Source organism: Sturnira hondurensis, unplaced genomic scaffold (genome assembly GCF_014824575.4).
Source record: "Sturnira hondurensis isolate 20B ecotype Veracruz unplaced genomic scaffold, ASM1482457v3 Scaffold0001221, whole genome shotgun sequence".
Classification (NCBI taxonomy): Eukaryota; Metazoa; Chordata; class Mammalia; order Chiroptera; family Phyllostomidae; genus Sturnira; species Sturnira hondurensis.
In genome coordinates this window covers 6920137-6931976 of record NW_028073852.1, presented here as the reverse complement: position 1 = coordinate 6931976, position 11840 = coordinate 6920137, and positions in this window count along the sequence as shown.

Genomic DNA, 11840 nt, shown 5'->3' with positions numbered 1-11840 from the left:
CACCAGTCAGGACAAGATGAGGAGGAAATTTAGTATGACTAAATGTCTTGTCCAATCACAAAGGTGGTAAGAGCTGCTAATTGGCATCGCTGCACCACAAACCCATGCCTTCCACTTCTACATCCAGGGCCTCTGTCCTGTGAGAACACAGACCCGGGACGAGGCCATCCCAGAGGTCACCTGTCTTTCCACAGCGGTGAGGGCAAGTTGGGCTGGGTATGCCCGACTGAGTCAGATTTGCGGAAATCCCCCAGCCCTGCTGTGCCACGCTTAAACGCTCATCTGGTCTTTGTCCTGCTTTAAAATGTGCATCTCTTCTGAGGGAAAGCCAATCCATGTGTTTCTGATTTGTTTATGCCTAATTTCTCCAAATAGTGCTCTCTGACATCCTTGAGCTTCATATCTTTTCTAGAAGACAGGAAATGTCTTTTACACACCAAGTGTGTGTACACTGGGAAGAGATGGAGTTCTCAGGCACCCACTGGGATCCTCCCCATTAGGAAAATAATGTCTCCCATCTTTACAGCGGAGCCGACACCCAGCCTCCACTCCATTCACCAGCTCCAGCTCCGGCCAAGGTGACAGTTGTAATACCCAGGCCAGCCATCATGGGCCTCCCTCCAGAACATAGGACATAATAAAGTGAAGAATGAACTTGATCCTTAATAGCTTGGCTAGGGCATAATGTGAGGTCACGTGTGAGAGAAGCAATGATTCTTTGCTCCTTTATGACTATTCTAAGCATATACCTCAGCGAGAGACCTCAGATGTTCCCTTTAAGCAAACGTATAATAATGAAAGTAAAAATATGAACTGGAGTTCATATTAAGGGATACCCCTTAATGGAAAGAATATATGAAGAAAATACAGCACAGTGGAACTGCTGTGTAGTCAGGCAAACCTGGGTTCAAAGCTTTGGTCTGACATTTAGCCTAGGGACTTTAGGCAAGTTACTTAACCTCTGTGAATATCACCAGTAAACCCCAACCCCCCCCAAAATTATTTCGAGAATTAAACAAGATAATGTGTATGGCAGGACAATTAATAGGCACTTAATAAATGGCAGCTCGTAGTATTATAGTATCTGAAAGTAATATGCCATATGTTGAGTTCCCTCTTTATTCCCATTTAAATTGCGCTCTAGGCAGTCTCCTGACACCCTGCTGAGTTCAATATGGAAGTTTGGGTAACAATCAATCAAAAATAATTTAATGAGAATGTGCTGGTGTAAAGCCAGTGCCAGATGCTATTAAGGGTAGACTGAAGAAAAAAAAAGTAGGTTTACAAGGTTGTCGAAGAGAAATAACACAAGTCACAGATACTTGAGAAAAATCACAAAGCAACTTAGCATCCGATTAACAACAGAATCCAAGTTGAATCTTGGGCCACTGGGGATGCAGAATCAAGCTTGGGGGATACAGAGACATGCTGGAACATCGATGGCCTTAATCGGGTAAGCCTTCTCTATGATTCTTTTTTTTAAGATTTTTTATTTATTTATCTTTAAAAGGGAAGGGAAGGAGAGAGGGAGAGAAATATATCAATGTGTGGTTGCCTCTTTTGTGTCCCAACTGGGGACCAGGCCTGTAACCCAGGCATGTGCTCTGACAGGGAATCGAACCAGTGACCTTTTGGTTCACAGGCTGGCGCTCAATCCTCTGAGCCAGACACAGCAGGGCTATATTCTAATTTTGTGAGAAAGAAAAATTATTTTTAAAGTTTTCAGGAAACAATTTTAATTACATATTGTTATCTGAGCCTGGTTCCATTTCATCTATAGCCCCAGTGCTATACAATAATTCTAAGAGCTCAGGATCTATTCTGAGAGCACTGTAAGAGGCTGAATCAAAACATTTATGTTATTACTGTCATAATTCTACTATTGGGTGTTTTATTCTGTTCTAATTACATAAATATTTGCTCATGCATATATGGTATATAACAACTTCCATTTAACCAACATATGGAATACATTGGAATACTTCATTCCTTGTTCATCCTGATTAAGTGGGAATTCAATGAATTGCTCTCTTCTGAGGAATTCAACAAATTTTTATTTCTGGCAGTTCATTAACATTACTCAATCTTTGAGTGATGAGGCTAGAGATTACCGTCTCTAGGTGATGGATGGAGAGGTGGAATCAGCACAGTGCAGAGTTGGAAGGAACTTTAAAAGTTGACTAATCAGACCCTTTACTTTACAAATGAGAAAAGTAAAGCCCAGAGAAGACAAGGGCCCGAAATTTGGAGATTATCTGGACAAGGGCTGGAATAAACGCAAAGCCACTTGATCCTCAGCTTATTTTCCAAAGGAAACCTCCCAACCGATTTCCCTCTTGGCGCCCAATACTTATGATGAGCAAGATTGACTGCATATGAAAAGCCAGGCTTGTTTAGGGTTTGCCTATGTGATAGGTGGTTCCTGTCTCTTCCCAACCCCAGCCTAGGGCCTACATTCAACACAACTACAGAATCTAACGACAGTGGTCTGGAGGAGAGAGTTGTTAAATGAACAGAGATGCAAGACCGCCCCTCAGCGTTGCCAAGGAAGTGTGGTCGAATTGGGGAGCAACAGCTCTCGGTGAGGCCAGTTTTAGTCATTAAAATTTGTATCATCACAATGTTCAAGGAGCTTGCCTACAAACTACTCATGTTAGAAAGTTAAAGCGTCCTAAGCGTCATCAGGAGAGCAAGGAAGAAAGAAATGAAAAACGTGATGCATATGGTGTGAGGGTGGGTGTGGGGTGGTTGGGACTGAGAACTGCAGACCGGTGAGATCTCTTAAGGAATGACATTGAAGGTAGAAGGAGCAGGTTAAGGAAGGAAAGCCAGAAAGAGCACTATTGCCAAGAACTGTTATCAATTAACATTCTGGAAACCACAGCCATCCTTCTCTTCTTTGGGGAACCTGTAAAATGAGACCATAAAGGTTCATTGAGCCAAGGAGGCTGCGGCTGCATACTGGTGCGGGTGGTAGGGAATGAGGATCAGGAGGCTCACAAAGGGATCCAGATGTCTGCTCCGCTGAAGTGGAAAAACCATCATAGCGGTTTTCACAAGATATCTGGCAGGACAAGTTGCCGCAGAAGCCAACTAAACTAGCTGAGAGTAGGCATAAGCTGCGCAGAGAGAGAGAGAGGGAGAGAGAGAGTTTTAATTCAAGAGGTGTTGCAGAGAGAGAGAGGGAGAGAGTTTTAATTCAAGAAGTGTTGCTGAGTTGTGAAAGAAATGGCCAGCCCTAAATCGTAGGCTCACCTCTCAATCTGATGGAAATGTCAGTCCCGGGTTCTCTCGTTCTCTGAGAATGAAGGCCCTACCTTCAGAGAAGGAAGCTATTGAACATCTCTGTTCCTTTTTTCTGGATCCAAAAGTTTCTTGTGCCGTTGTAGGAAGGCAAGAACATTTTGGTCTGCCTCTTTGGAGCTTAAATAATGCATAGGTCAAATTTTGTAGCCCCAAAATTCTACTGATAGAATTGGGGCAAGCAGTTGGGCCTAAAAGCTAAGCAAAGGTTAAGAGCAAAGATGGGGGCAAGTTAAAAGTAGGGTCCTCTCCCAGGGAGTCTGTGGCAGCTGACAGTCTAGAACTTTCTGTGTAAAGGGCCAGATAGTAAATATTCCCAACTTGTAGGCCATGGAGTCCTTGTCCCAGACACTCTTCTGCCACTGTGGAGCAAAAGCAACCACAGACAGTGCATAAATGAATGAGTGTGCTCAACGTCCCAGTAAAAGTTTGCTTATGGACAATGGAACTTGAATTTCATGTAATTTTCACATATTACATAACATCATTCTTTTGGTTTTTTGTGTATATATAGTTTATTACATTTTATTGATTATGCTATTACAGTTATCCTGGTTTTTCCCCCTTTGCCCCCCTCTCCACCCAGCAACCCCTACTCCCTCAGACAATTCCCCCACCATTGTTCATGTCCATGGGTCATGCATATATGTTCTTCGGCTACTTCATTTCCTCTACTGGACTTTACATTCCCATGGCTATTCTGTAACTACCTATTTGTACTTCTTAATCCCCTCACCTCTTCACCCATTCCCCCACCACCCCGCCTCCCATCTGGCAACCATCAAAACGCTCTCCATATCCATGATTCTGTCTCTGTTCTTCTCGTTTGCTTAGTTTGTTTTTTAGATTCACTTGTTGATAGATATGCATTTTTGCCATTTTATTGTTCATAGTTTGGATCTTCTTTTTCTTAAATAAGTCCCTTTAACATTTCATATAATAATGGTTTGGTGATGATGACCTCTTTTTAGTTTTTTCATGTCTGGGAAGCTTTTTATCTGCCCTTTGATTCTAAACAATAGCTTTGCTGGGTAGAGCAATCTTGGCTGTAGGTCTCTGCTTTTCATAACTTTGAATATTTCTTGCCAACCCCTTCTAGCCTGCAAAGTTTCTTTTGAGAAATCAGCTGTCGAACATCATTCTTTGGTAAAATTATTTTCAACCATTAAAAAATTTAGCCCTGGCTGGTGTAGCTCAGTGGATTGAGCAGGGGACTGTGAACCAGAGTATCATGGTTCGATTCCCAGTCAGGGCACATGCCTGGGTTGCAGGCCAGTTCCCAGCAGGGGACTCACGAGAGGCAATCATACATTGATGTTTCTCTCCTTCTCTCCTTCCCTTCCTCCCTAAAGATAAATAAATAAAATCTTTTTAAAAAAAAGAAAAAATCTGAACTATTCTTAGTTCATGAGCCATAAAAAAACAGTAGGCCAGATCTGGCCTGCAGACTATAGCTTGCAGACTCATGGTCTAGAATAATGTTGTCCAACAGAACTATAATGAGAGCCATATATGTGACTTAACATTTTTCTAGTAACCTCTTATAAAAGATAAAAAGAAATAGGTGACATTAATGTTAACAAGACATTTTATTTAACCCAATATATCCAAAATATTATAATTTCAATATGTTTCAATATAAAAATTACTAATGAGACACTTTATCCTATTTTTTATAGTAAGTCTTCAAAATCCAGAGTATATTTTACCTTGAGAGCACATCTCAATTCATTCTAGCCACATTTCAGGAGCTCAATTGTTACGTATGGCTACAGGCTACCATGCTGGACGGTGCAGGTCTAGAACAGCGTTTGCACACTTTAGCTTGCACCAGAATCACCTGGAGGGCTGTTAAAATACAGATTATTGAGCTCCACCCCCAGAGCTTCTCATTTAGTAAGTGTGGGCAAAGCCCCCACATTTGCATTTCTAACAAGTGCCTGGGTGGTACTGGTGCTGTTGGTCTGGGGACCATGCCCTGAGAAACACTTACCTATAAGGTGGGGTAGAAAGAAAAGTAGGGAAGCAGAAATATGTAAAACCAAGAGCTAAAAGACTGAATACTAGACACTGAGATACCAGTATACACCTAGTAGAACGGCCAAAATCAAAATCACTGACAACACCAAATGCTGGCGAGGATGTGGGGCAAAAGGAACGCTCATTCATTGCTGGTGGGAAGTACAAGGTCAGCAGATCCTTACAAAACTAAACATACTTTTACTATACAATCCAGTAATCACACTCCTGGGCATTTACCCAGTGGAGTTGAAGACATGTTTACACAAAAAGCTGCACACGGGTGTTTATAGCAGCTTTATTTGTAGTGGCCAAAAGTTAGAAGCAACCGAGTTGTCCTTCGGTAGGTGAACAGTAAATAAACGGTGATATCCAGCCATAAAATATTATTCAGTCCTAAAAAGAAATGAGCTGTGAAACCATGAAAAGACATGGAGAGACCTTAAGTGTATATTACTAAGTGCAAGAAGCCAATATGACAAAGCTATAACTACATGACCTGCTGAAAAAAGCAAAATATGGACACAGTAAAAAGACCAGTTAGGAGGGAGTAAGGGATAAATAGGTGGAGCACAGAGGGTTTTTAGGACAGTGAAACTATTCTGTGTGATACTGTAATGGTAGATACATGTCATTGCATATTTGTCAAAACCCACAGAATGCACAGCACCAGAAGTTAACCCTTGTGTAAACGATGCATTTTGGGTGATAAAGATGTGTGAATGCAGGTTCATTGAATGTAACAAATATACCACTCTGGTGCAGGATGCTAATATTGCAGTAGGCTGTGCATTTTTGGGAGCAGGGAGTAAGGGGAACTCTGTATTTCAGCACTTTCCAGTTAATTTTGCTGTGAACCTAAAATTGCTCTAAAAATAGTCTATTAGAGAGAGAGAGAAAGAGAGAGAGAGACAGAGAGAGACAGAGAGAGAGAGCCAGATTATTAAGTCAGAAAAACAGAGATAAAGACTTGAAACAGAGGTAGGGCCTTGCAATCGGGGAAACCTCCTTCCTGCTGCCCTCCAAAGCAAGAGGCAAAGAAATAGCTTCTCTTTTCCTCTTCAAGGAAAGAGTCAAGCTTCTCCAGATTTCAATTTTAGGTGTCCTGAGGAAAGACAGGGCTGGAGAACCCTCCCTAAGTAGGGGCCAGCTCAGAATGTGAGCAGTTTTTTAAGTATTAGCAATGGAACAACTATCTCCTAGCTCTGACAAACTCCAGTAAATATGCCCAAGCCTCTTCTTCTTCAACACAATGATCTACAAAACAACCCAATTTCCAGGTAAACCCATAAATACGTCTTCTCACAGTACCTTAGATTGCCAAAATAGGAAATGAGACATAAAATAATATCAAACTGGGGCTGCTCAAAAATTACAATAATTATGTGGACTGTGCATTTTCAGGAAGATTCTATAAATTCAGACTCTATTTCCTACCTGGAGGGTATATAATCAACCAGTTTGGAAACCACATCTTTCATGAATGTCCTTTGGTTGCTCTTTGGAAGAAAGCTTGTTTGCAGCAGTCCATTACAACATGCAAAGCTTTAATGGATCTTTAAAAACGGGTGCCCTCATAAGTCCTTGAACTTTGAGACCTAAAGTAAAACTCTGGATCTTAATTTTTTTAAAGAAATTGTTTTCTGGTCCATTGGTGTCAGAAGATCCTTCATTATATAGTTTGGGGACCTCTCAAATTCAGGAGAAACTTAAAGGCCTAAAGAAAATCTGTAAACACATCTTTTTTAAGGTGTCTTTTTCTGGTGGTACTCTTCTATGAACCTTTTCCAACATCTGGTTCCAATCAAACACTGAGAAATAGAAAACTCAGTTTAGAGGGCAATGAAACAGAGATATCCAGAACTCTTCACTTTGCAAAGCAAACACTAGTTCAATGTCTAATTCATCTATTTAAATATCAAATATAATCCCATTAAAATCAATTCAAGAAATGTTATACTTAGAAAAATATCAAAATGTAAAAAGATGAGAAAGAACATTAGTTCTGACCTTTGCGGGGATAGAAGGGCTTGCCATAGGAAAAGCACAATATTGTCCTTAATAAATAATTAACTCAAGTATACCCCCACCCCCACTCCAAGCAGAAATGTTTACTCAGCAAAGGCAAGTGCATAAATCTTTCAGGATTTCATCTCAGCCTAAGTAGACACCTACAAGTTTCCTGGAGCACAGATGAAGATACAGTGACCTGGAACCCCATCCAACCAGAAGGGGAGAAGCAGAAACAAGTAAGAGAAACCATGCTTGGTAGCCAAGTTAACTTCAGAAAGAATAATGAAAGGAATTTAGTCCCTCAAGTCAGAGAAGCCTGTGAAGAATCACAAATTTGAATCACAGAGGTGTGCAGCCCACTAAAGTCACTGGACCACTATTCCTTTAGGAAACTGGAAAAATAATTTGTTTAGTACAGATGTGAGCATGTATATAACAGTCCTGCAACAATGTAATTATATATTGACTTGGAATGACATGATTGCTTTCTGTGGAGAGTTAATTCAGAGTTCTCTCTTTGGCACTGAGGATGTGCCCAAAATACACCTTAACTCTAAACGACTTTCAAAAATCAGTGCTTTATTTAAATTTAAGTTTACTTGGGAGAAAAATGAAATACTATTTATCACTCAAAACTGTAAAAGTGTAAAAAATACTCTATTAATGTAACTTCATTAAGCTACCACATTGCACGTCTTCCAGAGTTGCAAAAAAAAAGAAAGAAAGAAAGAAAAGAAAAAGAATGAGAGAAAGGGAAAAAAGAAAAAGAATTTAGCCTTTATAAATACACTTTGAAGGAGAAAGTCTGCATTCTGCAATGTTTTCAGGATGAAATAGGTTTAAATTGCTCCCATTTCCATCAAAGAATGTTCTTAAATGAATATCATTCTTTAAAAAATCAATCATAATTTTAGATTTATTTAAATATCCCCAAAATAGCAAGAAAAAAAGAGTTTATTACTTAAGGGCACCATCATTCTGAGTTGAGTCGAGGTTACCGAAATGTGATCAACCTTATGCAAAAATCTTTCATGGTTGCTCCTACAGAGGGACATTCAGTAAGTACAAAAATAAGGTCATCATTTCCCCCCAAAACCTTTACATTCAGATAAAGGCAAAGAAGACATAAAAGAATTATTTGAGTATTTAGAGCTCCTTCTCACTTTAATCTGAGGTTTGTATACATCTTTGGGTAAGATTGTGAAACCAATCCCTCATCTTTCAACATACATGTTCAACAATAGATATATTCCAAAAAAGAAATACAAGAGCTGAAAGAAAAACTATGTATTAAATACTTGCTCCATAACCAAAATGTTGGTTTATTACTGTATTCACATGAGTTCAATGTTGTATTAAATTTTCCTATAATCTTCATTTCCAAAACAAACCATGCCAATACCAAACGAGACAGTATGATCTCAAAACAATGAACAGAAGACTTGAATAGTTCTCCAACATCATTAGCCATAAGAAAATACAACACAAAACCACACGGAGGTACTGCATCACACCTTCTAGAATGGCTGTTTTGTCTTCAAAAAAATGAAAATAACAAATGTTGGTGAGGATATGGAAAACTGGAAACCCTGGTGCTTTTCTGGTTGTATTGTAAAATGGTGCAATGCTGTGAAAAATAGTTTGGCATTCCTCAAATTGTCAAGCAGAATTACCATAGGATCTAGCAATTCCATTCCTATATGGAATATGTCCAAGAGAACTGGGGAAAAAAAGACAACCAAACAGATACTTGTACACTAATGTTCATAGCAGCAGTATTGACAATATTGAAAAGGCAAAAACAATCCAAATTTCCATCAACTGTTGAATGGATAACCAAATGTGGTATATAAATAGGGTGGAATATTATTCAACCATAAAAAGAAATGAAATTCTGACACATGCAACAGTATGGATGAAACTTGGTATTATGCAAATGAAGTAAGACAGCCACAAAAGGATGAATATTGTATGATTCCTCTTATAGGAGGTGCCTAGAATAGACAAGTTCATAAAGGTTACCAGGGCTTGAGGGTAGAGGAAATGGGGAAGTACTGCTCATTGGGTACAGAGTTTCTGTTTGGGATAGTAAAAAAAAATATGGAAATGGATAGTGATGATAGTTATACAACATTGTGAATCTACTAGATGCCAATCATCTGAAAATGATTAAAATGGTAAATATTATGTATATCTTACAATAAAAATACATAAAGAGATTCATAGTTTTTCAAATTGTTCTGGTACTATGAGAGAGAAAGACAGGTAGAGAAAACAGTAAGTTCTCAATGAAACAAGGGGAAATGAGCTCCATCTCTGCAAGTTGAAGGGTGAGATAGGAAAAGTCATGTCACTAGGTCCACTTTTTAAAATCAAAACTGAGATCTGAAATAACTATTGGGACGATGTGGGCCAACACTTATCAGGGGGCCCCCTACCCTATTTCTAATTTGTGCCCGAGTTAGAACCTCTTCCACTTAAAAGAGTGCTTCTCACCCTGGCTGGTGTAGCTCAGTTGATTGAGCGCGGGCCTGTGAACCAAAGGATACAGGTTCAATTCTCAGTCAGGGCACATCCCTGGGTTGCAGGCCAGTTTCCAGTGGAGGACCCATGAGAGGCAACCCTACATTGATTATTTCTCTCCTTCTCTCCTAGTCTCCTTCCCTTCCCCTCTAAAGATAAATAAAATTTAAAAAAAGAGTGCTTCTCAAGTGTTTGTTTATTTTTTTACTTTTAGAGAGAGGGAAAGGAGAAGGAGGGAGGAAGGGAGAGAGAGACACCGATTTATTGTTTCACTTATTTATGCATTCATTGGTTGGTTCTTGTATGTGCCCTGACCAGGGATGGAACCCACAACCTTAACATATGAGGACAATGTCCCAACCAACTGAGCTACCCAGACAAATATAAACACCCTAAAAGGTGCTTATTATGTTTACTTTTATCATCTTCAATATTTCAACTCACAACTTTTTCAGCATTATCTGGGGACAAAACCTTGAATTTTTCTGAAATACCACATCCCCAAATGGGACTGCCAATGTAAATGGCTTGTTCTGTGCAGATCAAAGTGAACTTTGTTGAAGAGTTACATTAACACCCAAATGCCTTCACCCCCCCACTGCAGCCCGGGACCAAGGACAGATGTCCCTCGGAAGGGGAGGTTCCCAACTCTACAAACGGGCATAAGTCTATTATCCTCTAGAGGTTCCAAAGGATTCCAGGAGTTGGTGGGGTGCAAGGGGCAAAAATAAACTGTTGGCACAAGGTGGGCAGCAGATACGTCTCCGACTATAAAGCAGTTACCGAAGGAGTTTTCAAATCTCTCGACCGCTTCGCCCACTAGTCTCACCCAGCTAAAACCGCATTCTGGCCCCTCCCGTGCTCCGCCCCTTTGTTGCCCCACTAGCCAATCTTCGGGCTGGCGCTTTCCCGTTCGGGCCAATCCTGGACGCGTTCACTCTGAGCGGGAAAGGCTCAAAAGCTGCGAGAGAACGAGGACTGCTAACCGCCCCGTCCCTGCCTTGTCTCTGGGCGCTGGAGGGTAACAGGCTCTGGGGGCGGTTGCCCATTGGCTGGGTAGCGGGCCAATGAGGGGGTGCGAGGCGGGGGGCGGGCCTCACAGGACGGGGCCAGCCCGGGCTGGCTGGGACCGGGTCGCGAGCCAGGGCTGGCAATGTAACGGCCTCTCCCCCAGACGCCCCTTCCTCGCTCCCACCCCCCGTCCCACAGACCCGCTCCAGGCAGCGCCGGGGGCGGTGGCGGCGGCAGCAGCGGGTGCGGGTGCGGGCTGAGGGAGCCGGGCCTCGACGCCCCCCTCACCCCCGGGCCCCAGGAGCTGTACCGAGTCCCGGAGGGGCTGGGGGACCCATGGAGGTGAGAGGTGGACCCCGCGGACGGCCCCCTCACCCCCCAGGCCCAAGGGAGGGACTCGGGGTAACCGGTGGGGACGGTCAGGGTCTGCGTGGCGGCCAGACGGGGAGGACGGCCACGGTGAGGAGCGGCTGAGGGGCGGGCGTGTCCGCAGACGGTTCTGTGGAGAGGCGGCCCCCAGACGGGAGGGGCAGGTCTCTGGCGCGGAGCCCCGACGGCCGGGCGGGGGCGGGGTTCGCGCGGCTGAGGGGACGGGTTTTGGGGGGCGCGCGGCGGTCTTCACGTCGGGCCCCAGTGACGGTGGCGGGCGGTGCGGCCCGGGCGGGCTCGGCGGGCGTGGCAGCACCTGACGGCGGGGCTGAGGGAACCCCCGGGACGCGACCCCGCGGCGGCAGCGTCGGTGCCCTCGGCGGGGCCTCGCCGTCGTCGGGCGGGGGGAACTCGAGGGGCCGGCTTCGCCCTGCGTGATGTCTGCGTCGCCTTTCCTGTCCCCCCCGCAGCCCAAGGTGGCGTTCCGCGGAGNTGGAGAGGCGGCCCCCAGACGGGAGGGGCAGGTCTCTGGCGCGGAGCACCGAGGGCCGGGCGGGGGCGGGGTTCGCGCGGCTGAGGGGACGGGTTTTGGGGGGCGCGCG